General features: G+C 46.9%; 2 non-coding genes across 2 annotated transcripts; one reads left to right on the top strand and one right to left on the bottom strand.

The window, feature by feature from the left end:
• Positions 1 to 14,180: 14,180 nt before the first annotated feature.
• On the top strand, positions 14,181 to 14,287 carry LOC125609683. The gene has a single exon (XR_007339835.1). It is a non-coding gene; the product is annotated as a small nucleolar RNA R71 (small nucleolar RNA).
• A 12,343-nt stretch (positions 14,288 to 26,630) lies between these two features.
• Positions 26,631 to 26,735, bottom strand: LOC125609685. The gene has a single exon (XR_007339837.1). It is a non-coding gene; the product is annotated as a small nucleolar RNA R71 (small nucleolar RNA).
• Positions 26,736 to 27,054: the final 319 nt, after the last annotated feature.

The following is a 27,054-nucleotide window of genomic DNA, read 5'->3' as shown; positions in this document are numbered from 1 at the left end:
TCCATGTTGTTGTTGAGAGGGTAGTACACGTCGTTTATCCTTGTGTTGATGAATGAGACTTCCCATTCATCCTTGTGTTCTGCTGAACATTGCTGTTCTGCAGGGATCTGTGCTGTAGGAAGACTGACGTCGATCGATGGTGCACGTGGTGCGTCGATCGATGCTGAGGTCATGGCTTCCTTCTCAAGTTGCTGACGTAAACTCTCAATTTCTGTCCTCATTTCTACCATACTTCTGAAAAGCTCATTGTAGCCTCTATCCAAAGGTTGATGTGTATCTTCTACCAATGATTTGAGCTCCTCTACCACTTTTTCCTGAGCTCCACAAATACCAGTCACCATCTCGTTGATTTCATCTTTGGTGTAGAGTTCTAGTGCCAGTCTTGTGAGTGTGAAGGAAGTGGCGTGTTCTGGAAGACAGATGTGGCTCTCTTCAAAAAGAGATGCTCTTTCCAGTAATTTCCTGATGTCGTCCTTTGTGACAAGTATCATCTCACCAGCTACGCCTCGTGTGTGTCCACACTCATCTTTGTAGACTCCATACTCGTCCCTTCGTTCCCAAATGAACTTTCTGGCTCCGTACATGTCAAGAGCGCGGTGTCCAAATTTGTAACGTCTATCGATCGACGTCGGGTCATCCTTATCGATCGTCTTTGGTGTTACCCTGTCGATCGATGTATGAGTTGTCCCGTCGATCGATGCATGGCCTTTTGGTTGGCGTGATAGATCTGGGTTGATTTCTGTTGCGGTGACTCCTACGTGTGTGTTTGGATCTGTTTGAATGACGTCTGGAGTGCCACAATGCTGTGAGAATAGGTGTGGGAACCGAAATTCGCACTGTCGATTTCCGTTTAAATAAGGAAACTAAGAAAACCCTAATTTCCCAGAGGACCCGGATATCTGTTAATTACCACACGTCAAGCAATCAGAACACGAGAATAACAACGATAAAAATAAGAAATCGAAAAGAGAGCAAAGTAGATCTTATTCCGAATCTGCGTATGAGCGTTACAACAAGGTATAAGCCTGGGCTCGAGAGCTGTCGGCGAGATTCCTAGTTCTAGCAACCCTAAGACGGCTAAACCTAATTGAGTCGCAGCTCGAAATAACAAAAACGGAAAGTTGCCTAAATCGCTCTAAGTGCAAAGTTTGCTCTGAAAAAGTTCCTCCTCTGCTCCTCGCCTAGGACTCCTTATATACTAGCTCCAAGGTCGGTTTACGCTTTTACTCTTCTGCCCTTAAGCCGTCATATAAAAATGGAGATATTCCATTTTTCCCGATCTTCACAATTATCTTCAAAACTTCCGTATTTATCCGCGGAAACTTGACATTTATCCTTCCTCGTGGGCCAAGCGCGAACCATGCTGTGGTTCACGGGCTTTGGTTAAGAAAAATCGTAGGATGGGCCTCGAGTCGTGTTTTAGGTCCCTTTGGGCCGTCTTCCGACTCGACACGTTTACTACGAGTTTTCCGCGGTTTCTAATCCGCGAAGTTTGATCGATGAATTAGAATAGCGGGAAACATGGACTGAGCTTGCTACGGTCTTCGGGAGATAGCATTCGAAGGTTTGACGAGAATGCAAGGACTGGTGTCGTATCGATGTTCGGAAAGGTTCAATCGCTACACAGCGACCGAACTTTGGCTCGAGCCCGGTCGCTATGTAGCGACCGAGCGAAACGAGTGCTCGGTCGCTACGTAGCGACCGAGCTTCGGTCGCTTGATCGCTCGGTCGCTACGTAGCGACCGAGCTTTGGCTCGAGCTCGGTCGCTACGTAGCGACCGAGCGGGACGATCGCTCGGTCGCTACGTAGCGACCGAGCTTGGCTGAGCTCGGTCGCTACGTAGCGACCGAGCGGGACGATCGCTCGGTCGCTACGTAGCGACCGAGCTTTGGCTCGAGCTCGGTCGCTACGTAGCGACCGAGCTTTGGCTCGAGCTCGGTCGCTACGTAGCGACCGAGCGGGACGATCGCTCGGTCGCTACGTAGCGACCGAGCTTGGCTGAGCTCGGTCGCTACGTAGCGACCGAGCGGGACGATCGCTCGGTCGCTACGTAGCGACCGAGCTTTGGCCCGAGCTCGGTTGCTACGTAGCGACCGAGCGGGACGATCGTTCGGTTTGAATCCCAAAGAATACTTCTTCGTAGAAATAACCTCGTATAGGTTATTTTTACGAAAATTACATCCCTTCTTTTACTAACTCTTTCGGAAATACGATCTCTGAGGATTTTCGGGTGGTAATTCCGTCGTAACCGTTTTTGACCCCAACAGTTAGCCCCCCAGCCCGTTAGGATCATGCATGGGGGGATCCTAGCGTGCGGTTAGGCATGTTTGGCAAGTTAGGCGTGATGGATGGAATTAATATGCGAAAGTCCGAGCTTGAATAGTAAATCCTCATGTCTTATAAGAAGAGAGGTAACTTGTTCCATAATTTTTTTTCACTTTCTTGTTTTTCTCTAAGATCTTTCAAAAAAACTTTCTATCTTTCTCTCCACCCTTTTCCTCTATTCTCTTAAGAGAAGTGTAAAGATGTCGAGCAAGAAAAAGATTGCGAGAAAAGGGTCTTCGTCCGCGAGTCCTTACGAAGAGCTCGTCGTTCCGAAGATGGAGTTCGTGCCTCACTCGGTGCATCCTGCCGAGAACGAGGCATGGTGGGTTGCTCATTACGGCTCGTTGATCCCTCCCAAGGAGAAGCCATTCCCGGTCCTGGTCCATCGTGGAGTCGAGGGAAAGGACGCAAGCAGGACTACTGACGAGTTTCTCGCGACGATGCGGTCGTTCTACCGCATCCCGGATGTTGTGGAGTTCCGGGTTCCCTGCCGCGGGGAATGTGCTAACAACCCCCCGGAGGGTTACTTTACTTGTTATGAGGCGTTCATAGTGCGTTGTCGCCTCTGGTTCCCCATACCCGAAATTCTCGTCCGAGTGTTGGACCGTTTCGAAGTCGCGATAAGTCAGTTGACACCCCTTGCCATTCAGCACCTTATTGGGATCTTGATCCTAAGCTATGAGCATGGCCTTTCCCTTTCCGTCGATCATTATGAAGCGCTTTTGAGGCTTCAACTTGTCAAGGATACGGATAAGCATAGGTTTGTCCCTCGGAAATTTATGTCGGTGGTTAAGAAGTTCATTTCGAACTTCAACTCGTGGAAGAAGTTCTTTTTCTTTGTTCGTTTGGACGCTGCGTCCGTCGAAGAGAGTTGCATTCCACTGTTCCGGAGGTTGCCGAACAATCGTCCCTTCATCAATCCTCTTGCTCCGTTCCCTGAGGACATTATCGCGGTGAGGGATCTTCTCAGGAATGGTCCCTTCTTCTGGACTTCTTTCACGCCGAGAAGGGTTCGGAAGGCACTGAAATTTGTGCAACCTGGTCCAGCTTTGGACGCGGATACGGGAAGCGACTCCGAACCCGACGACCAGAGTCCCGTTGAAGCTCCGACAGCTGCGCCGGAGTCGAGCTCTTGGAAGGGAAAAGATGTCGATCTTGGCGACATAGAGTTTTCGATGGATGACTCTATGCTTCCAGGATGGGATCCGAACCTTGCTTACGGCGACGGAAGCGGTTCGAGCGAGGCCCCCATTCCGGACTTCGATGATTTCTTTGCTGGGCTGCCATCGGGTTTCGATGCTCCTCCTCCTACGAAAGAATCGGCGAGGCCGAGAGTCGTTGCGGAAGGATCTCGCATCATCAATGGGGTTAGTTTTTTTTTGGGAATTTTTTAGTGATTATCCTATGTATGGATTTGTAACACGCCCATTGATTTTGCAGGGCCTGAGCTTGCTGGGCTCGGCCATCGAGGCGGGTCATAGAGAAGCCATGGTCTACCGCTTCAAGGCGGAGAAAGCGGAGCGGGATCTCGCCCGCGTGCAAGGCGAGATGCTGGAGCGAGAGGCACAGCTTACTCGTGATCATGCGCGGGCTGTTCGCAGAGCGGAGAGGAAAGGCAAAAGAGAGATCGTCGAGGTGATGAAGACTCGCGCATCTCAGTTCCAGGTTGAGTACGGGAACCTTAAGAATGCCTTTACCTCGGTGGGCGACTTTCGCGAGTGCCGTGGTTCGGTCGGAAGTCTTTGGAGGACGCAAGCCGACGACTATGTGTTTGAAGAGGAAATGAGCTTGATGAAGAGTGGGATGAGTGACCGTGCCCACGCTGAGGCGCTTATCCCTCCGATCGACGAGAGGATTCAAGGGTTCTGGGATTCCATCCCGGTTTCTCCTGATACCGAGGAGGTCCCGATCGATTTTCACGATGGTGGCGAGGAAGTGGATCGTCCTGCGGATGCGTTTGGTGCTTCGTTGTCCGGGGACTTCGACTTTGGATTATGAGGGATGGATCAGTTATCCTTGTTTTCGGCCGAATGTGGCCCTTTGAATTTGGATTTCGTTTAGGCCAAGATGGCCGTATTTGTATTTCCGGGACTGGCCGTTGGTGGCTTTGAATCCCTTGCCGCTTTACGCGGTTTATTTATATGATAAATGTTTTTTTCGAGTTTTTCCTGAGTAGGGTTGAAGTAAATACGAGTTGTCGTCTCGTATGTAGTTCTAATTAGACGTTCAATCTGTTGGTTCGTTCGTGATTTTCGTAAAAATTTATCTGTCTTTACGATTTTCGAGAACATTGAGATACGAACGGAGAGGCATGGTTTATGATCTCGTATCTTTTAGATATCATGCCTTGAGATGTTTGAGACCAGAGCGTTGGGTTTAGGGCAAGACCTAGGTTTACTTTCGGTTAAGGTTTGTGCGGTGACTAGCCGGCTATCGTTTTTCCTGTTGCGATTTCTTCCTGACTCGCACCGGTTTAAAGTCCGCGATATGTTCTCGGCTTATATGACTTGTATGGTACGAATCGAGCATCTTCTCAGAATCAACTGGAAGTGCTAAACCAAAATTTCGGATTTTTGTTGTAGCGCGCTTTTGTCCTTGTGCTGGACGTTTTTAAAGATCAAAAGAGTGATCGGATTGCGTTTGTTTAAGACGGCTGGCGTGTTCGTCGGGGCCAATCGACGAACGGGGTGTAAGGTTTTTGGTGGTCGCGTTCGGACAATTTGTTTAGCATTGTCCTCGAATTTTAACTTTTTGCGACGTCTCGCAGTTATTTTCGAGGATTATGCGTGTTTGAAAGGTGATAATCTTTACGATTTTTGGGCCGGATGAGGCCGCAGACGAGCGTAAACTGAAGCGTAAGCGTTTTCGATAAAAAGACAGTGTATATTGTAAAAATTTTTATGTTTCTAAAAACTCGATTACAATAATGGCGATTGTGGGAGTATACGAGTATACGCACCCACTCCCCCCCCCCTTTTTAGAGAGGGGGATAGCTGAACTCGTCTTTTGACAAGCTGCCTACGTACCCCTTTCGAGGATCAAGCCATCTCGTAGTTCTGTTTCATGCCGCGAGTGTTCTTACTCGGCGGTTGGTGTCGCGATGTCCGCCTTGACCGTGTCGATCGTGGCTGGGTCGACGCTATTTTCCGGATGTTCCGGTTGAGTTGTCGCGTGGGCTTCGGATTTATGTCGAGCTTCGACGTCCGATGCGTTTGCGTTGACAGACGATTTTACTTCGTCCTTGTGCGGGGCGCTTTTGGCCGAAGATCGATCTATCTTCGCGCGTTTGCCGTTTGCAGAAGCCGTGATTTGCCTTAACTTATGCTCCGCGAGGAAGCATAGTCGCGACTGTTTTTGGCATCCCCAGATGGCCGCGACTCCGCTCGGCGTTGGGAACTTGAGACCCAGGTGGTAAGTTGACGGAACTGCCTGCATGGCGTTGAGCCATGGGGTTCCCATGATCACGTTGTAGATAGCGGGATGGTCGACTACCGCGAATTCGACGATTTTCGTGATCTCCTTGGCCATGACTGGCAATTGGATTGATCCGAGAGTCATCGACACTTCGCCTGAAAAACCCGTGAGTGGTTTTGGCGTCGGAATTACCTCTCCGAGTTCGATACTCATCCGATTGAGAGTGTCGCGGAAGATTACGTTGACCGTGCTTCCCGTATCGACGAGTACCCTTCCGACTTCTAAATCTCGTATGACGAGATCTATGACGAGCGGGTCGCAGTGAGGTTGGTCGATACCGCCGGCTTCTTCCTCCGTGAAGGTGATCGAGCAATTTTGGCCGTCTCGAGGAGGAGACCATGTAGGCCAATTTGCGCTTGATTCTGCCTTCCGTTGGTAAGCCTTGATGGCTGACACGGTATCGCCGCAGTATTGAGATCCTCCGATGATCATATTGACTCTGCGACGATTGTTATCGTTCCCTTTGTCATCCGGCCTCCTACCGCGTTTATCCCCAGGTTGGTTTCGTTGAGGAGATTTTTCGGCGGGCGGATTTCTGTCCGTCTTTGGAGGCCGATCAGAATCGAGGATGAGATCCTTGACGCTAGTTACTTCCGAAAGCTCTCCAGCGAGCAGCTTCGCGGCCAGTCTTGCTCCCAAGACTTTGCAATTGGTCGTGGAGTGTCCTCGGGATTGGTGGAACTCGCAGAAGGTGTTTTCGTCATACCCTTGATTGCGAGTCCATGTGTTGCCCGTGGTCCGGCCTTGATCCGAACTGATCGCATAGTTATGCGCCCCTTGGAGATCTTCCCCCTCGTGATGGACGTACTTGTCGTTACGAGAGTTCTTCTTTTTCCCCTTCGGATCTGCGTCTTTCGAGGATGGTCTTGCCGGCTTATGTTTTTGCGATAAGACTTTAGTTTCTTCCTCCACTATGATATAGTCCGTTGCTTTGTGGAGGGCGTCCTGGATCGTTCGCGGTTTGTCGAGAGTTATCCATTTTCTGAATTTCGACTTGTACCAGAGCGTCTTTCTCAGCGCGTCGATGGCCACTTTGTCGCTTATCCCGCTGACCCTGGACATTATCAGTTTGAACCGACTGATAAACTCGCGGAGGGGTTCGTCTTCCCTCTGGGAGAGACTCCAGAGATCAACATCGGAGGTTTCCCTGTCTATGAATACAGAGTACTGTTTGAGGAATTCCGATGCGAGCTGTCGAAAACTCCCGATGGTGTTGCGACGAAGGCGTGCGAACCATTCGAGCGCTGCTCCTTCAAGATTTTCGACGAACAGGCGGCAATAGCCGGCATCCTTTTCGCCGTCCTTCAGTCTTGCTCTTCCCATCGCGATGTGGAAAGCCTGAAGGTGCGCTTTCGGATCGGCCGTACCATCGTACTTCGGTACTTTGATCTTTCCCGGATCGGACACCCTCATGTCCGAAATGCGACTGGTAAAGGGGGTCTTTCGAGCTCCTTCCAGCACTAGTAGCATGATGGATTTGGGACTTTACGGCTCTCACTTCTGCCGCAGTCTTGGTGATGTAGTCGCGAAGATCGCGGATATCCGATGTCTCGTCAGTGGATTTCCGAGCCTGTCGGCGCTTACTGCGAGTGAGCTCGGTTTGCCTTTCGGCCAGCTCCTCTTGTTCGTTCCAATAGGCGACTTCTTCTTCTTCCGTCATTGGTTTTTCGAACGGGGAGCCTTCCCGAGCGGATCGGCTTCTGGTCCTTCTTGGATGTCTGTCGACATCCTCGTCGGTGTCGTTGGAGACATCGCTAGGATCCAGGTCAATGTGTTCGGCTTCGTTATCCTCCGAGTCCTTTGCAGGGAGCGGAAGACTTTCAGAGTTCCCCTTCTCGATGGGAGACTTCTCGCTGGGGTTTTGACCGGAAGGTCGTTCCCGCGCGACTCCTGCTCTATCGAGTGGGGTGGCGAAATCGAGCCTCTTCCCGCGGATTTTGGTGGTTCCGCGGGGACGGATAGCTTGGGTCCTTGCCGTTAAGGTTTCAACCTGTTTGGTCAAGGTATTCACGAGCTTATCCTGTTCTTCCGACCTTTTTTCATAGGTGGCGAACATCTTTTTAAACTCCTCGAGAGTCGCGGCGTTGGCTTGCGCGTTGGCCGCAGATACGTCCGCTACCGGAGTGTGGAGATCGGTGCCGCTGCCTCCGTTAAGGGGAGTTTGCACGTTATCCGCGTCGTTGGTTGACATGTCTGACTGTGTGTGGCTTTTGCGGGTTAGATTGATCCGTAAGGCCCCCTCCTTCTAGCGCCAAACTGTGGGAACCGAAATTCGCACTGTCGATTTCCGTTTAAATAAGGAAACTAAGAAAACCCTAATTTCCCAGAGGACCCGGATATCTGTTAATTACCACACGTCAAGCAATCAGAACACGAGAATAACAACGATAAAAATAAGAAATCGAAAAGAGAGCAAAGTAGATCTTATTCCGAATCTGCGTATGAGCGTTACAACAAGGTATAAGCCTGGGCTCGAGAGCTGTCGGCGAGATTCCTAGTTCTAGCAACCCTAAGACGGCTAAACCTAATTGAGTCGCAGCTCGAAATAACAAAAACGGAAAGTTGCCTAAATCGCTCTAAGTGCAAAGTTTGCTCTGAAAAAGTTCCTCCTCTGCTCCTCGCCTAGGACTCCTTATATACTAGCTCCAAGGTCGGTTTACGCTTTTACTCTTCTGCCCTTAAGCCGTCATATAAAAATGGAGATATTCCATTTTTCCCGATCTTCACAATTATCTTCAAAACTTCCGTATTTATCCGCGGAAACTTGACATTTATCCTTCCTCGTGGGCCAAGCGCGAACCATGCTGTGGTTCACGGGCTTTTGGTTAAGAAAAATCGTAGGATGGGCCTCGAGTCGTGTTTTAGGTCCCTTTGGGCCGTCTTCCGACTCGACACGTTTACTACGAGTTTTCCGCGGTTTCTAATCCGCGAAGTTTGATCGATGAATTAGAATAGCGGGAAACATGGACTGAGCTTGCTACGGTCTTCGGGAGATAGCATTCGAAGGTTTGACGAGAATGCAAGGACTGGTGTCGTATCGATGTTCGGAAAGGTTCAATCGCTACACAGCGACCGAACTTTGGCTCGAGCCCGGTCGCTATGTAGCGACCGAGCGAAACGAGTGCTCGGTCGCTACGTAGCGACCGAGCTTCGGCTTGAGCTCGGTCGCTACGTAGCGACCGAGCGGGACGATCGCTCGGTCGCTACGTAGCGACCGAGCGGGACGATCGCTCGGTCGCTACGTAGCGACCGAGCTTGGCTGAGCTCGGTCGCTACGTAGCGACCGAGCGGGACGATCGCTCGGTCGCTACGTAGCGACCGAGCGGGACGATCGCTCGGTCGCTACGTAGCGACCGAGCTTTGGCTCGAGCTCGGTCGCTACGTAGCGACCGAGCGGGACGATCGCTCGGTCGCTACGTAGCGACCGAGCTTTGGCTCGAGCTCGGTCGCTACGTAGCGACCGAGCGGGACGATCGCTCGGTCGCTACGTAGCGACCGAGCTTGGCTGAGCTCGGTCGCTACGTAGCGACCGAGCGGGACGATCGCTCGGTCGCTACGTAGCGACCGAGCTTTGGCTCGAGCTCGGTCGCTACGTAGCGACCGAGCGGGACGATCGCTCGGTCGCTACGTAGCGACCGAGCTTGGCTGAGCTCGGTCGCTACGTAGCGACCGAGCGGGACGATCACTCGGTCGCTACGTAGCGACCGAGCTTTGGCCCGAGCTCGGTTGCTACGTAGCGACCGAGCGGGACGATCGTTCGGTTTGAATCCCAAAGAATACTTCTTCGTAGAAATAACCTCGTATAGGTTATTTTTACGAAAATTACATCCCTTCTTTTACTAACTCTTTCGGAAATACGATCTCTGAGGATTTTCGGGTGGTAATTCCGTCGTAACCGTTTTTGACCCCAACAATAGGTTGTCAGGTCCATTGGCCACTTGAAGGATATCTGCTATGTCCTCTCTTGACACTTGTAAGATCCTTCCATCTATTGCACGTGCGTTGCCATCTGGGTCCCTGAAAATACCAAATTCATAAGGTGTTAGAAAACCGTAATCAATGTTTGCATTATCATTCAATTTAGAAATAGAAAGATTAGGTTTAAGAGTAGTATCGATCGATGTTGATACATATGCATCGATCGAGGGCAGAATAATTTCTGCAGAACTTGTGTTCTTGAGATGATTGCTCTTCATGGATTTTTCTGTTGATGTAGATGGAAGAGTGTTCATCTTTTCTGCTTGTGTGTCTGCTCTGGTGTGTGGAGGTGGTTTCAGGGGTGCAAAACGTTTTATATAGGTATCTATAAACCTAGTTGGAGAGGGAATATTCTCCTGCTCCTTGATTTTCGCTTCGGCGCGAATATCGATCGATGTACATGGATGGGTGTCGATCGATGTACATGGATGGGTGTCGATCGATGTGAGCGGTTGTTTTGCTGGACGAGGGTGGGTATCGACCGATGTGGAGTGCACATCGTCGAGCGATGTTGGAAACGTGTTGGTGAACTTATATGTTTCAAATTTTTCATCATGCAAAGACATTTCTATTGCACGTTCCTTCCAATAATCTTCATCGTATTCCCCTGTATGTTCCTCATTAGGTGAAGTAAGTACAGTGTCAACTGCAAAACTTTCATGGAAACCACTGTCTGCCCAACTGCCTATGGAATAATCATCACGTCCTCTCTTTCTTGGAGGTTGTAAGGAAAGGTGTGGGTGACAATGATTTGGTAGAGCGGAATGGTCAACCGGCTGATCAACGTAGAGGGACGTGTTGATGCGGTAATCGGTCACCGTTGACTCATTAGAAATCGATCGATGGAAAAGTTGGTGTGTCGATCGATTCCGAGTACTCTGTTTCGTACTCTGATTCGTACTCTGCTCCACAATGGCATGCGCCAATGAAGCCAAGTTCTTTCCCGTAATCCATAGAATTAATAACCTTTCTCTTAGGTTGGATAGGATCGTAGTGGATGTTGGGGTCTATCAGCGTCAGACACAATTTGTTTTTGTTCATGTCACATACAACTCGTACTGTAGCTAAGAAAGATCTTCCAAGCAGAAGTGAAGAGTTCCAGTTAAGCTTGGTGTCCAGGACATGAAAATCTACCGGGACAAGGGCATTACCAATATGTACCTCCAGATCTCTTATGATACCTCCTGATCGTTTTTTCTGAAAGATCCACGAAGGTGAAGGATTCTGTTGAAGGTTCGATGGTTAACCAAGCTGGTCTACCATGATCCTAGGGAGGATACTAACTGATGCTCATGTGTCACATATTGAATGGGGAAATTCAACACCCTTGACTACGCATGGTATTGCAAACTTCCCAGGATCACTCTTCTTCGTCAATATGAACATTTGTCTCATCTTCTCTCTGACTTGATGAAACATTCTCCTAATGTCCTCCTCAGTTACCTTTGTTTCTCTGAAGAACATCCACAACCGGTGTGTGAAGTAAGCTTCATCAAAAGGTTTTTCGATTGAGATTCTGAGGATTCTTTTAGTGAAACCATTCATCTCCTTATCGTTAGCTTCCCTCTTAAGGTTCTTAAGAATTTTCTCCTTTCTTTTCCTTAACCTTCTCCCTTCAGTTTCCTGATTTTCTTGAACTGGTTCTGGTGAACTATTTAAAGGGTTGGGTTTTGGTTCGGGTGGGTTAGCTAATGGTTTCGGTGGTGGTTTGAGTGCGTTGATATAGTCATTATCAATTGAGGGTAACCGCACTCGGTATATCAGAGGTGCTTGTCGATCGATGGGAGGTGTGTTGTGACGATCGACGTCGGACTCACTCTGTCGATCGATGGTTGGCTCAGCCGATCGATCGATTTTATCATAGAAAGGGGAGGGTGGGTGAGGATGCTTAGCTGCGAATTCCTCATGAGTTAGAATTCGAACTGCATTGCATTGAGTCGATTTAGCGGACGACGTCGATCAATGACTGGAGTTATCCGTCCATCGATCTTCGTCATGATCTGTCGATCGATGCGAGTTCCTCGACATTGGTCGACACCATTGGGATCCGCCGAGACTCATGGAGCTTTCGATTTTGAAGTCTCCTTCCTCAAGCTTTTCATGTCTCACTACTTGCCAGAAATCATCATATATGATGGCATTTACGTGGTGTTTTCCCTTGTCAGCTCCTGCCTCTCTAGCGAAAGCTTCTTGCCTCTTTATAGTTTCGCCAGTCTGAATCACTTGCGTTTCAAGTTTTCTCACCTGAGTCCCTAAGGTCTCGATTTTGGTGTTTAGATTGTTGTAGGCGGAGTCTATTTTACCGTTGAAATTGTGGGAACCAAAATTCGCACTGTCGATTTACGTTTAAATTAGGAAACTAAGAAAACCCTAATTTCCCAGAGGTCCCGGATCTCTGCGAGAGCCAACGACAAGTGACCAAATATATGCGGAAATCGTGAAAAGATAACAAACGAGTTTAGAGAAAATAGTAAATCTTATTTCGAGTCTGCGTAAGAGCGTTGCGATCATTACAAGAGATCATAAAAGCTTTGGCCGCAAAGGCTGTCTGCAAGTTACCTAGTTCTAGCGGCCTAAAATCTCAAACCTAGTTGAGTCGCAGCTCGATAACAAAAGACGAAAAAGATACAAAAAAAAGGTTTTTTGATTGATTTCGGACTGAACCTTGTTAAAGGCTGCCTACGTACCCCTTTCGAGGATCAAGCCGAACGTTGTTCAATTGATAGAGCTGGACAAGAGATCGAACTGCCTGGGCGAGTTTGTCTAGTAATTGAGTGCCAGTCATAGAAACCGAACTTGTCGAGAATAAAGCCTAAAGTTTCTAAGTGCAGAGAATTCCGAGTCTAAAAAGCTCTCTCCATGCCTCTCGCCTAGGACTCCTTACATACTAGCTCCAAGGTCGGTTTACGCTTTTACTCTTCTGCCCTTAAGCCGTCATAGCATAAAAATGGAGATATTCCATTTTTTCCGATCTTCGTAATTATCCTCAAAATTTCGTATTTATCCGCGGAAACTTGACATTTATCCTTCCTTGCGCGCCAAGCGTAAACCGTCATACGGTGTATGGGCTTTTGGTTAAGAAATCGTAAGTTGGGCCTCAAGTCGTGTCTTAGGTCCCTTTGGGCCGTCTTCCGACTCGAAACGTTTATTACGACATCTTTCGATAAAGAACGAACTTTCCGCGGTTTTTACCGCAAAGTTTGATTGATGTATTAGAATGGTCGGAAGACATGAACTGAGTTCGCTACGGTCTTCGGGAGATAGCATCGTAGGATAGACGAGAATGCATGAACTGGTGTCGCATCGACGTTTCGGAAGAGTTCGGTCGCTACGTAACGACCGAACAGAACGCACGCTTGGTCGCTACGTAGCGACCGAGCTTGGCTGAGCTCGGTCGCTACGTAGCGACCGAGCTTGGCTGAGCTTGGTTGCTACGTAGCGACTGTGCTTGGCTCGAGCTTGGTCGCTACGTAGCGACCGAGCGGGACGGACACTCGGTTGCTACGTAGCGACCGAGCTTGGCTGATCTCGGTCGGTACGTAGCGACCGAACTTGGCTGATCTCGGTCGCTACGTAGCGACCGAGCTGTGTGCATGCTTGGTCGCCGCGTATCGATCGAGCTTGGCTTGTCCGTGGTCCGATTGTCGTACTCGAACTTGTCCGCGGCCGAATTGGATACATGTCTGTTTCCTTCGGACAATCGGTATTTAGTGGTTTGATTGAGATTTGAACAAGATTTTACCGCAAGGCTCTTTGTAAAGATATCTTTACGAAGATTACTTTTTCGTAAAAACGTTCATGCTGATTTTTACGTACTTTCAGGCATTGATTCTGTCGTGACTGATTTTGACCCCAACAGAAATCCACGGTAATTTGTTGTTGTCCCAACAGTACTTGATCAAGCATTTCTTCGATTTTGCTTTCCTGAGTCTGGGGTGGTGGATTATGGTAGTAAGAGTTCGAGTAGCTTTTGCTGTTGTCGAAGGGTTTTTGAAATTGTGAACTTTGGTTACTTCTTTGACCATTTCCAAAGAAGTTTCTGTTTCCGCCCTGGTTTCCAAATTTCTGGAATCCGGTACCTCCGATGTAGTTCACATTTTCTTCTCCTTCCGTATCTACTACTTCTCCTTCAGCTAAACAGTCTTGCTTCCTAAGAAGCTCGTGCACCACATCTAACTTAGCTCTTACTTCGTCCATCTGTTCCTTCCCGATAGAGGCTACAGACTTCTTCCGTTCAGAGTCAGTGTTTTTGGTGCTGCTGCTGTTAGCAAGGTTTTCGATAAGTCTCACAGCTTATAACGGATTCCGAGTAGTGAAGTTTCCTTCACTCGCCGTATCAAGAGCCATTTGATACTGTAAGGCGAGACCTCGGAAGAAAGTGCTTAGCTGCTGCACTTCGTTTAATCCGTGGTGTGGACAGTCTCGCTGGAAGAACCTAAATCTAATCCACGCATCTTTGAAGGACTCTCCAGCCTCCTGCGTGAATGTGGAAATCTTGTTTCGCAGTTCTTCAGCGCGCGCCTCATCAAAGAAGTTTCGTAAGAAAGCATTCTTGATGTTGGCCAGGATGTTAAGTATCATGTGGGTAGCTGCCTAAGCCAGTGCATCGCTTCTCCATTCAGCGTGTATCTGAAGAGCTTGCACAACAGGTAATCTTCGGGGACTCCTTCCATCCGAATAGCAGCGATTAAATCCTCGAACCGTTCTAGATGGTCCATAGGATGCTCGTGTGGTAACCCAGAGTAGGGTATCTGTGACACGAGAGTGTAGTATTGAGGCTTCAGCTCGAAATTCTGCTTCTGGATCTTCGGAAGCCGAATAGCTGATCTGTTGGAATAGTACTCATCTGGGCGATTGTAGTCGGCCAGTGGTTTCGATCGAGCGTCCTCGTCTACAGGTTGAGCAGCTCCTGTAGTATCAGCATCAGGGATTACAGTCCCCTGAGCGTCTATTTTCTGACCTGTTGCATTACGCAGATGACCGTCCTGGTCATACAGGTTTCCGTTCTCGTTCTGTGTTAGAATAATAAAGTTTACCATTTTTGACGACACGGTATCGATCGACGTACGCGGTGTAATATCGATCGCTGTCGAACGATTAGGATCGATCGACAATGAAGGTCTGGTGTCGGTCGACGGTTGGTTGTGCGTATCGATCGACGACGGAGTTGTTGCGTCGAGCGATGTGGAACGTTGACCTCTACGGATGGTGCGTTCCAAGTGAGCAGGATCGTCTGAGAACAGGAAGTCTTTCTCCTTGTTGCTTCTGGTACCGCTGGGCATGCACCTGAAAAGACAAGAAAAAGATTATGTTAGAAAGGGGGTAGAGAAAAAATAAGAATCAATAAAACTAAATCTAATGGCGATCAAAGCTCCCCGGCAATGGCGCTAAATTTGATACCACTCAAATTACCCTAAGGAGTGTTACTCTCATCTAAAGAGGTTCAGATGTAGTACTTAGGGATCGAATCCACAAGGAGCTAGGGAACAATTAAATCTAGTGTTTATTAATTCTAAGAGTTGTAAATGTTTAAATGAAATAGCAATAGTAACAAGCGAAGTAAATAGTAAATGTAACTTGATTGGAAATGATATTAGATGCAGGCCACTATTCAGGTGTTGGAGATTATAATATCTATAGATGCCTATTTGTTGCATGCATGATATGTTAGAGCTCAACCGCTTAACTCAGTGATCAGCTGTCGTATGTTTCACTGGTTAACAAGCTAGATCTCGTGTCTCAACGGTTAGTATGTTGACAACGAGAGAGTGTCGATCGATGGTCCTATAGGGACGTCGACCGATACACCTTTACCTACGTCGACCGATAGTCAGTTAGGACATCGATCGACGGGTTCTAGCCAGGCCTATGCACGAGTATGATATGCCCTATTAAGATACTAAATTGGCGGTTAGCCCTCTCTAGCAGTCCTAATATGATAGATAGATGTTAGGATGGGATAACAAGGGTGCTTGAGTATGCAATCCTATGATCAAGTTCTAGTTAGCAAGGCTAAAACAAGCAATGAATATAAATCTATCATGAATATCACAACAAGGCATATCTATAGTTTGGGGCTAATCCCACCAACCTATCTGAACCCTGGATCTAATAAATGAACTACTTAGACATAGCAAAGCAATTCATGACAATGAAGAAATGGAAATTCATAGAATAGATGAAAAGAAACGAAAACAAGGAGTTCCAATCACAAGTGATCTTCTCTCCAAAACTCTCTCTCTCTCTCTCTCTCTCTCTCTCAAAGTAAAACTGTAACAAAAAGCTCTCCCCGCCGTCAAAACATTTAGGCAGTATATAATCTACTAGGTTAAAAACTCGTCAGGGCATTTTCGTAATTTGGCTTGGACTAGGGCTTCAAGTCCGCTGGATCCGAAATGTCGCATGTCCGATGTCTCGACATCGATCGATGGTACTTGTGTACATCGATCGATATTAATCTTCATTTGTCGAGGCATCTCATGGTGTCGATCGACAGCACTTGATGTATCGATCGATTGTTCTTCCTCTTGTCGACCTCTACATGGTCAGCTCGGGTGAAATGTCCTTTAAACTCCAAAATGCTCCAAAGTCATAGCTTTACTCCGAAATGCACCTGAACCTGAAAACATACCTAGAGAGTAGTATATATATATATATATATATATATATATATATAGTAAAACACCTATATACCATGGATGAAAACGGGTCAAATCCAAGGTATATCATGATGATGATCGATCCATCAACCGTCAAAGGAGAGTTCCTAGGCATCAAAACCGAGGTGATGTCAATCCTTTTGGTAGAAATGAAAGAACCAATGATGGCTTGGGTGGTTTGAAATTGAAAATTCCAAGTTTTGATGGCAAAAATGATCCGGATGCTTTTCTTGAATGGGAAAGAAACATTGAACTTGTGTTTGATTGTCAAAATTTTTCTGATATTAGAAAGGTTAGTCTTGCTGCTGCTGAGTTTACTGGCTATGCTATTAACTGGTATGATCGAGTTGTGACTAGCAGGAGGAGAGCAGGTGAGCCGCCAGTTGATACGTGGGATGAGCTTTCCATGCTGATGCGGAGACGCTTTGTTCCCGACCATTACCACCGAGATCTACACCATAAACTCAGGTGTTTGCTTCAAGGTTCTGAGTCAGTTGAGGACTATCACCAGGAGATGAAGCCCTTGATGATCAAAGCTGATGTAGAAGAGCCCTTAGACGCCACCATGGCCAGATTTCTTACCGGGCTCAACCGGGACATACAAGACCGCATAGAGCTGGAAGACTATGACAGCATGGAGCAGATGCTACACAAGGCCGTGCTGATCGAGCAACAAGTCAAGAGAAAGGGTCTCACTAAACCAACCTTTGCTTCTAAACCGACCTTTGCTTCCAAGCCAAACTATCAAGACAAGGGTAAGTCTTCTTCCACAACAAATACAGCTTTTAAGACTAATGTCCCTGCTCGTGTTGATAGAGAAAAGAAAGAAGAGGCTACCAAACGAACCAGAGACATCCAATGCTTTAGGTGTCATGGCCTTGGCCACTATGCCAACCGATGTCCAAACCAAAAGGTGATGGTGCTCTTGGAGAATGGAGAAGTCGAATCTGAAGAAGACTAGGAGGATCTCGGACCAGTGTATGATGATGATGATGAGGAAGAAGCACTTGACTTCCCGGTTCATGGTCCCCTTCTTGTTACTAGGAAGGTCTTGGACGACACCACTGATCCCATCTTTGATGAGGAGGTCGATGGAGTGATCGACGAGTTTTGCTCGACCTTTGTGGAGAGTTCTGATCCGATCTATGATGAGGATGTTCTTGATGAGCCGAGCCATGGTTCACTACTGGTTACTAGGCATGCCTTGAGTGTCCAACCAAAATCCAATGACAAAGAACAAAGGGAGAATCTCTTTCACTCTAGATGTCTCATTTCTGATAAAGTTTGTTCTTTAATTATTGATGGAGGTAGTTGCACTAATGTGGCTAGTGACACCCTTGTAAAGAAACTTGGGCTTGTTACTCGGCCTCTTTCTCGTCCTGTCAGGTTGGAGTGGCTCAATGAGGCCGGAGAACAGTATATGAAGGAGCAAGTCACGGTTCCACTCTCCATTGGCCGATATGAGGATGAGGTTGTGTGCAATGTGCTTCCCATGGAAGCTTGCCATGTTCTCTTGGGCCGGCCTTGGCAATTTGACAAGAAGGCAGTGCATGATGGTTTCACAAACCGGCACTCATTTGATCATAAGGGAAAGAAGATCACCTTGGTGCCTTTGTCGCCTTCGGAAGTCCATCAAGACCAGGTCCAGCTTAAGAAGAACCGAGACCAAGACTCTAAAGCTGATAAACCTGAGACCAGTACCAGAAACTCCAACTTCTTTGTCAAAGAAAGTCAGGTAAGGAAGTCTCTTTGCTCTCAAAAGCCATTTCTCTTACTGATTTATAAAGAGTGTCTCTTGGCCTCATCTTCTTCTGACCTTGCACCGGAGATTCCGAGTGAGTTTTTAGATATCTTGCAGGATTATTCTGATTTGTTTCCAGAAGAAAATCCCAAAGGATTGCCACCGGTGAGAGGCATTGAGCATCAGATCGATCTCGTCCCGGGCGCCTCTCTACCGAACCGACCAGCGTACCGCACCAATCCGGTCGAGACCAAGGAGCTGCAGAAACAGATCAACGACTTGCTTGAGAAGGGATACATCAGAGAGAGTCTCAGTCCCTGTGCCGTGCCTGTTCTACTTGTACCAAAGAAGGATGGCTCCTGGAGGATGTGTGTGGACTGCAGGGCCATAAACAACATCACGGTAAAGTATCGACATCCTATCCCTCATCTTGATGATATGCTTGATGAACTCCATGGTTCTAAGTAATTTTCTAAGATAGATTTGAAAAGTGGCTATCATCAGATTAGGATGAAAGAAGGTGATGAATGGAAAACGGCCTTTAAAACAAAACTAGGTTTGTATGAGTGGCTTGTCATGCCCTGTGGTCTCACTAATGCACCTAGTACTTTCATGCGCCTAATGAATCATGTCTTGAGGTCTTTTATTGGTCATTTTGTTGTGGTTTACTTTGATGACATTCTTATTTACAGCAAAAACCTTGATGAGCACAAACAGCACTTGAAATCTGTTCTTGAAGTCCTTAGAAAGGAACGTTTGTTTGCTAACCTTGGAAAGTGTTCTTTTGGCACAGATCATGTGGTCTTTCTAGGTTTTGTTGTAGGTGCAGATGGCTTGAGAGTGGACGAGCAGAAGGTCCAAGCAATCCGGGACTGGCCAATTCCGACCACTATTGGTGAAGTAAGATGCTTTCATGGCCTTGCCGGCTTCTATAGGCGATTTGTTCAAAACTTCAGTACCTTGGCCGCTCCTCTTACTGAAGTAATCAAGAAGAACGTGGGGTTCAAATGGGGACCAGCTCAGGAAGAATCATTCGAAATCCTTAAAGGGAAGTTGACTCACGCCCCTTTACTTGTACTTCCAGATTTTTCTAAAGCTTTTGAAATCGAATGTGATGCTTCTGGTGTTGGTATTGGTGCTGTGTTGATGCAGGATGGAAAACCAATGGCTTATTTTAGTGAGAAGCTTGGAGGAGCCATGCTCAACTACCCCACATACGACCAAGAACTCTATCCCTTGGTAAGGGCCCTTCAAACGTGGCAGAACTATCGTTGGCCTAAGGAGTTCATCATCCACACTGATAATCAGTCTCTAAGACACCTTAAGGGTCAGCAGAAGCTCAACAAGAGGCATGCTCGTTGGATGGAGTTCATTGAGACATTCCCTTATGTGATCAAGTACAAACAAGGTAAGGAGAATGTTGTGGCAGATGCATTGTCTCGAAGGTATACTCTTCTCTCAGCCCTTGAAACTAAATTGCTTGGCTTTGAATTTATCAAGGATCTTTATGCTTCTGATCAGGATTTTAAAGAAATTTTTCGAAAATGCTCAAAGGTTGCTTATGGCAAATACTTTCAAAATTCTGGTTTCTTATTCTTTGATAACCGTTTGTGGGAGTTGTTTCTCAGGGAAGCTCATGGAGGTGGGCTTATGGGACACTTTGGTGTCAAGAAGACTTATAAGGCGGTTCATGACCATTTCTACTGGCCGAGCCTGATGACAGATGTTGAGAGGATCTGTAGCTGATGTGTGGTGTGCAAGAAGTCTAAGCCTAAAGCATCACACCACGGTTTGTACTCAGCTCTACCCATTCCCTCTCATCCTTGGGTAGACATTTCTATGGATTTTGTGCTTGGATTGCCTAGGACTAAAGCTGGACGAGATTATATCTTTGTGGTTGTTGATAGGTTCTCGAAAATGGCTCATTTCATTCCTTGTCACAAAACTGATAATGCTGTGCAAGTTGCAGATTTATTCTTTAAGGAAGTTGTTAGATTGCATGGAGTGCCTAAGACCATTGTCTCTGATCGTGATGCTAAGTTCCTTAGCTATTTTTGGAAGACCTTGTTGTCTAAAATAGGTACTAGATTGATGTTTTCTACAACTTGTCATCCGCAAACTGATGGACAAACTGAAGTAGTTAACCGAACCTTGTCTGCTTTGCTTAGATCTTTGGTTAAAAAGAATCTTAGGACTTGGGAAGAATGTTTGCTTCATGTTGAATTTGCTTATAACCATGCTTTGCATTCAGCTACTAAGTTTTCTCCTTTTGAGGTTCTTTATGGATTTAATCCCTTGTCTCCACTTGATCTTTTACCTTTGCCTTTAAGTGAACAAGTTAGTACAGATGGCAAGAGGAAGGTTGACACAATCAAGAAGCTGCATGAACAGGTCCGGGCCAACATTGAAGCCAAGATCGAGGGCTACAAACGACTTGCAGACAAGAAAAGGAAAGAAGTGATCTTCCAGGAAGGTGATCTTGTTTGGGTCCACTTGAGGAAGGAACGATTCCCGGAACAAAGGAAGTCCAAACTCATGCCCCGGGTCGATGGTCAATTCTAGATTCTCAGGAAACTCCATGACAATGCTTACCAGCTTGATCTTCAGGGTAAGTATGATATCTCTTCAAGTTTTAATGTTTCTGATTTATCTCCTTTTTGCGCAGATGATCCGGATTTGTGGTCAAATCCTTTTGAAGAGGGAGGGAATGATAGAACCCAGGACCAGGACCAGGACGTGGATCAGACTCAGCATGGTGACCAGGACGATCAGATCAGTCCAACTGAGGTTCAGCCATTCAGCCGTACCAGATCAAAGGACAGAGCCGTGTACCGGATCAACCCGCGTGCACCCGGACGTGACCTAAGGATGGATCCACGACCTGATGACCGAATCAGCCAAACCACAGGCGTTTTTCCCCGACCCATTCACCATTCTAGAGCCAACAGTCAATTCAGAACCCATGATCATCGAGAAGAATCAGATTTCGGACTTAGCCTGTCTTTCCTGGCCCGTTTGGGACGTACCGCACACCCGGATCAGGCTGATCACGACCTTTCCAACCACTTTGATGATTTCATGATGATCGATGCTTCCAACTACTCCAAAGGAAGGATACTTAAGCTCTCTGAAGATTTGGGTCGAGCTATCTCTTCATCCGTTCATGGATCATCGACGATCAACCATGCGGGCAGCCTTATGTCCGTCCTGCTCCTTACCGCAGACGACCCGATCACCACAGAATGAACCTGGACATCTTATGAATCTGGACCAGTCAACATAAGAATCCGCACCTTGACCAGTCTTAGTCAAATTTCAAAATTCTATGTCTTGTTTTCATTCATTTCTATTTTCTATGTTGTCTTTTCCTACAAATGTCTATATGTTTCTTTGACTCACAAACCTTATAAGTATGTGATGATCTCCTTAATAAAATTCACATCGATTTTCCTTTGCTTATTTTGAGTCTTCTCTCATTGTTCTTTGCTTAGAACATTCATACTTCTCTTGGTGAGGTCATCTCCAAGCGAACCACTTCGTTGTGTTGGACCGGTGCGTCACATCCGGCAACCTTCGAATTTCTGGTAGTATCTTTGGGCTATTCCGCAACCCTTAGTGTCATCCTCGATCCATCAGTTCTCAATCCCCTCGGATCTGAGTTCATATCAACCATACCGAAAGAGTGATCCATATTTTTGTTCTATCACGGCGCTCGAGGAGTTTAAAAAGATGTATGCCACCTAAGAAAGAGGTCGGAAGAACAGGACAGGCTCGTGAGTACCTTGACCAAACAGGTTGAAACCTTAACGGCAAGGACCAGAGCAATCCCTCCCCGCGGAACCACTATAGTCCGCGGGAAAAGACTCAACTTCACCACCCCACTCGATAGCCCTGGAACCGTGCGGGAACGAACTTCAGGTCAAAACCCTAGCGAAAAATCTCCCATCAAAAAGGGAACCCTGAGAGTCCTCCGCCTCCCGCGAAGGATTCGGAAGATAATGAAGTCGAGCACGTCGACCTGGATCCTAGCGATGTCTCCAAAAATACCGATGAGGACGCTGACAGATATCCAAGAAGGAGTAAATCCTATATTGGAACAAGCAAGAGGAGCTGGCTGAAAAGCAAACCGAGCTCACTCGCAGCAAACGCCGACAAGGTCGGAAATCTGCTGAGGAGACATCGGATATTCGCGATCTTCGCGACTATATCACCAAGACTGCGGCATAAGTAAGAGCCGTAAAATCCCAAATCCATCACGCTACCAGAGCTGCCCCCGAGATCGACAGGCTGCTAGAAGGGGCTCGGAAGACCCCCTTCACCACTCGCATCTCAGATATGAGGGTATCCGATCCGGGGAAGATCAAAGTGCCGAAGTATGACGGTACGACCGATCCAAAGGCGCACCTTCAGGCTTTCCACATCACGACGGGAAGAGCGAGGCTGAAGGATGGCGAAAAAGACGCCGGCTGTTCGTCGAGAACCTGGAAGGAGCAGCCCTCGAATGGATCACACGCCTTAAGCGAAATTCTATCAGAAGTTTTTGACAGCTCGCATCGGAATTTCTCAAACAATACTCTATGTTCATAGATAGAGAAACTTCCGATGTCGATCTCTGGAGTCTGTCCCAGAGGGAAGACGAGCCCCTCTGCGAGTTCATTAGCCGATTTAAGCTGATAATGTCCAGGGTCAGCGGGATAAGCGACAAGGTGGCCACTGACGCGCTCAGAAAGATGCTCTGGTACAAGTCGAAATTCAGAGAATGGATAACCCTCGACAAACCACGGACAATCCAGGATGCTCTCCACAAAGCAACGGACTACATCATAATCGAAGAGGAAACGAAGGTCTTGTCTCAAAAGCATAAGTCCACGAGACTATCCTCGAAAGATGTGGATCCAAAAACGAAGAAGAAGAACCTTCGTAACGACAAGTACGTCCATCACGAGGGGGAAGATCTCCAAGGAGCGCTGATATACCCTGGATTTGACCCATTTTTATCTATGGTATATTACTATTTTACTATATATATATATCTATGTTTTCTACTCTTCTAGGTATGTTTTCAGGTTCAGGTGCATTTCGGAGTAAAGCTATGACTTTGGAGCATTTTGGAGCATAAAGGACATTTCACCCGAGCTGACCACTTAGAGGTCGACGAGAGGAAGAATAATCGATCGATACGCATCAGTGCTGACGATCGATATCAGGAAATGCCTCGACAGATGAAGATCAATATCGATCGATGAACATATGTACCGTCGATTGATGTCGAGACACCAGACGCGACATTTTGGATTCAGCAGACTTAAAAACCAAGGCCAAGCCAAATTACCAAAATGCCCTGACGAGTTTTTAACCTAGTAGAATATATACTGCCTAAGTGTTTGACGGCAGAGGGAGCTTTTTCTTTTCTAGACCTAGTTTTGTTACAAGTTTCATTTGGGAGAGAAGATCACTTGTGATTGGAACTCTTTGTTTCATTTTCCTTATCATCTATTCTATGAGTTTCTATTTATATGAATTGCTTTGCTATGTCTGAGTAGTTCAACTGTTAGATCCAGGAATCAGATAGGTTTGTGGGATTAGCCCCAAACTATAGATCTGCCTTGTTGTGATATTCTTGATAGATTTGTACTCATTGCTTGTTTTAGCCAATCTAACTAGAACATGATCATAGGATTGTATATTCAAGCACCCTTGTTATCCCATCCTGACATCTATCTATCATATTAGGATTGCTAGAGAGGGCTAACCGCCAATTTAGAATCTTTGTAGAGCATTTTCATACTCGCGCATAGGCCTGGCTAGAACCCATTGATCGATGTCCTCAACTGACAATCGATCGATATTGGCAAAAGTGTATCGGTCGACGTCTTAATAGACTATCGATCGACACTCTCTTGTGTCTGCATCTAACCGGTGAGACACAAGATCTAGTCTGTTAACCAGTGGTACATGCGACAGCTGATCACTGAGTTAAGCGAATGAGCTCTAATATATCATGCATGCAACAGTTAGGCATCTATAGGAATTATAATCTCCAACACCTGAATAGTGGCCCTGCATCTAATATCATTTCCAACCTAAGTTACATTTATCATTTACTCGCTAGTTACTATTGCTATTTTATTTAAAACATTACAACCTTTAGAATTAATAACACTAGATTTAATTGTTCCCTAGCTCCTTGTGGATTCGATCCCTAAGTACTACATCTGAACCTCTTTTGATGAGAGTAACACTCCTTAGGGTAATTTGAGTGGTATCAAATTTGGCGCCGTTGCCGGGGAGCTTTGATCGCCATTAGATTTAGTTTTATTAGTTCTTTTTTTTTTTTTTGTGAAACAGAAGATTATATTAAGCTTAATCGAAGATTACAAGTAGAGAGTTCAGAGCCAGAGAGTGAAACTCACTTGTTACATTAAAAGAAACGAAAGCATTAAAAAGATAGGTTAAACGGTTTGAATCATAGGTAAAAACCCGAAAGTTCTTAAAAGAGCTTCTAAGATGAGAGACTTTATCCCACAACTGTGAGCAGAGATCATGGCGTTTTGCATTGCCAAAGTTTCCGCAATTAGGGGCGACACCACAAAAGAAGCTGTCGTTGAGAGAGATGTGGATGGTCCAGCATCATCATTGGTCCACGATTTGGATACCGGGTGAGAATTACCTTTTACAAAGAGGACCTGTGGAAAAAAGATTCTCTCCTGAAAGGAGGAAGTGGGTGACGATCTCTCTCGGCCCTGACGAGAGGAAGTTTGAGTAAACTTAACCATAATGGTTAAAGTTACTGGGCTGGTAGGAGTAAGCTTTTGTCTTATCGGATTGTGAAACAATGTAGCGCTTGAGCTTGTGATTTTGTTGGCCTTCGGTGGTTGATTGATGATAGAGGAGTCTGGTGGATCTGGCGGTGGAGGTGTCTCGGTGGGGACAGTTCCCAGATGTGACGAACATTTGATGTTGACGGGACCGAAGACGTGAGAAGTGGAGGAGACAAGTCCACCGGTGGTCTGAGACTGGAAATCTTAAACAGAGTAAAAGTCAGAGTTTTGGTTATAGATCTTCCCGGCACGGGAGAGGATTCTTCAGACCTGTGAAGGAATTTGAACCCGGATGCGTTTGAGAGTAACCACCACATGACACCATTTCTGGAGCATAAATTACAGATCCGGCGGTTGAGACGTATATAAGCTTGAGATCCGGTTGTGCAGGTGAAAGGAGATTGCTCGGCTGCAACAGTTGATACTTCTCATGGAAGAGAGAGCACAAAACCGTCGGGAACTCCAGATAGAAAGATGAGCACAGGAGCAGGTAGACAGGCTCGCTTGAGAAAGCCATGGAAGCAGAGCTGTGACTGTGGAAAAGATCTCGACGGTGCCGAAGGCTACCGACGGAAGGAGATTCACGATTTCTTGGTAAAGCTGGAAACGAGCAGAGACGATGAAGCGTTGCACAGATCGGAAAGGAGCCCAGGTCGGAGACGCGACCCCGGAGACTGAGTTTCATCGTGAAACTATCACCGGGCGGCTGCCTCGGGACCTGGCCTGAGAGGTTTTGCTTTAGGGCGAACTCCCCTTCTTCTTTTCTATTTCGATAACCCTAGCAGAAGTTTTTTTATTAGTTCTTATTCTTTTCTTTACCCCCTTTTCTAATAATCTTTCTTTTTCTTGTCTTTTCAGTGCATGCCCAGCGGTACCGGAAGCAACAAGGAGAAAGACTTGCTGTTCTCAGACGATCCTGCTCATTTGGAAGCACCACCATCCGTAGAGGGTAACGTTCCACAACGCTCGACGCAACCACTTCGTCGTCGATCGATACGCACAACCAACCGTCGACCGGCACCAGACCGTCATCGTCGATCGATCCCAGTCGTCCGACAACGATCGATACTACACCATGTACGTCGATCGATAACGTGTCGTCTAAAATGGTAAACATTATTATTGTAACTCAGGATAAGAACGGAACCTGTATGACCAGGCCGGTCATCTGCGTAATGCAACAGGTCAGATAGATGCTCAGGGAACTGTAATCCCTGATGCTGATGCTACAGGAGCTGCTCAACTGTAGATGAGGAGGCTCGATCGAAACCACTGGCCGATTACAATCGCCCAGATGAGTACTATTCCAACAGATCAGCGATTCGACTTCCGGAGATCCAGAAGCAGAATTTCGAGCTGAAGCCTCAATACTACACTCTCGTGTCGCAGATACTCTACTCTGGGTTCCCCGCACGAGCATCCTATGGACCATTTGGAACGGTTCGAGGATCTAATCGCTGCCATTCGAATGGAAGGAGTCCCCGAAGATTACCTGCTGTGCAAATCTTCAGATACACGCTGAATGGAGAAGCGATGCACTGGCTTAGGCAGCAACCACAGGATCTTTAACATCCTGGAGCGACATCAAGAATGCTTTCTTACGAAACTTCTTCGATGAGGCGCGCGCGAAGAACTTCAGAACAAAATTTCACATTCTCGCAGAAGGCTGGAGAGTCCTTCAAAGATGCGTGGATTAGATTTAGGTTTTTCCAGCGAGACTGTCCACACCACGGATTAATGAAGTGCAGCTGCTAAGCACTTTCTTCCGAGGTCTCGCCTTACAGTATCAAATGCTCTTGATACGGCGAGTGAAGGAACTTCACTACTCGGAACCCGTGGAACTGTGAGACTATACGAAAACCTGCTAACAGCAGCAGCACCAAAAACACTGACTCTGGGACGGAAGGAAGTCTGTAGCCTCTATTGGGAAGGAACAGATGGACGAAGATAAGAGTAAGTTGAGAATTGGTGCAAACGAAACGTCTTAGAAGGCAAGTATGTGCAGCTGAAGAGAAGTAGACAGATACCGAGGAGAAGAAGATGTGAACTAACAAA

This window comes from Brassica napus, chromosome A5 (assembly GCF_020379485.1).
Source record: "Brassica napus cultivar Da-Ae chromosome A5, Da-Ae, whole genome shotgun sequence".
In the NCBI taxonomy this organism is placed as follows: Eukaryota; Viridiplantae; Streptophyta; class Magnoliopsida; order Brassicales; family Brassicaceae; genus Brassica; species Brassica napus.
The sequence above is the reverse complement of the archived record's forward strand: the minus strand, read 5'-3'. Positions and strand labels throughout refer to the sequence as shown.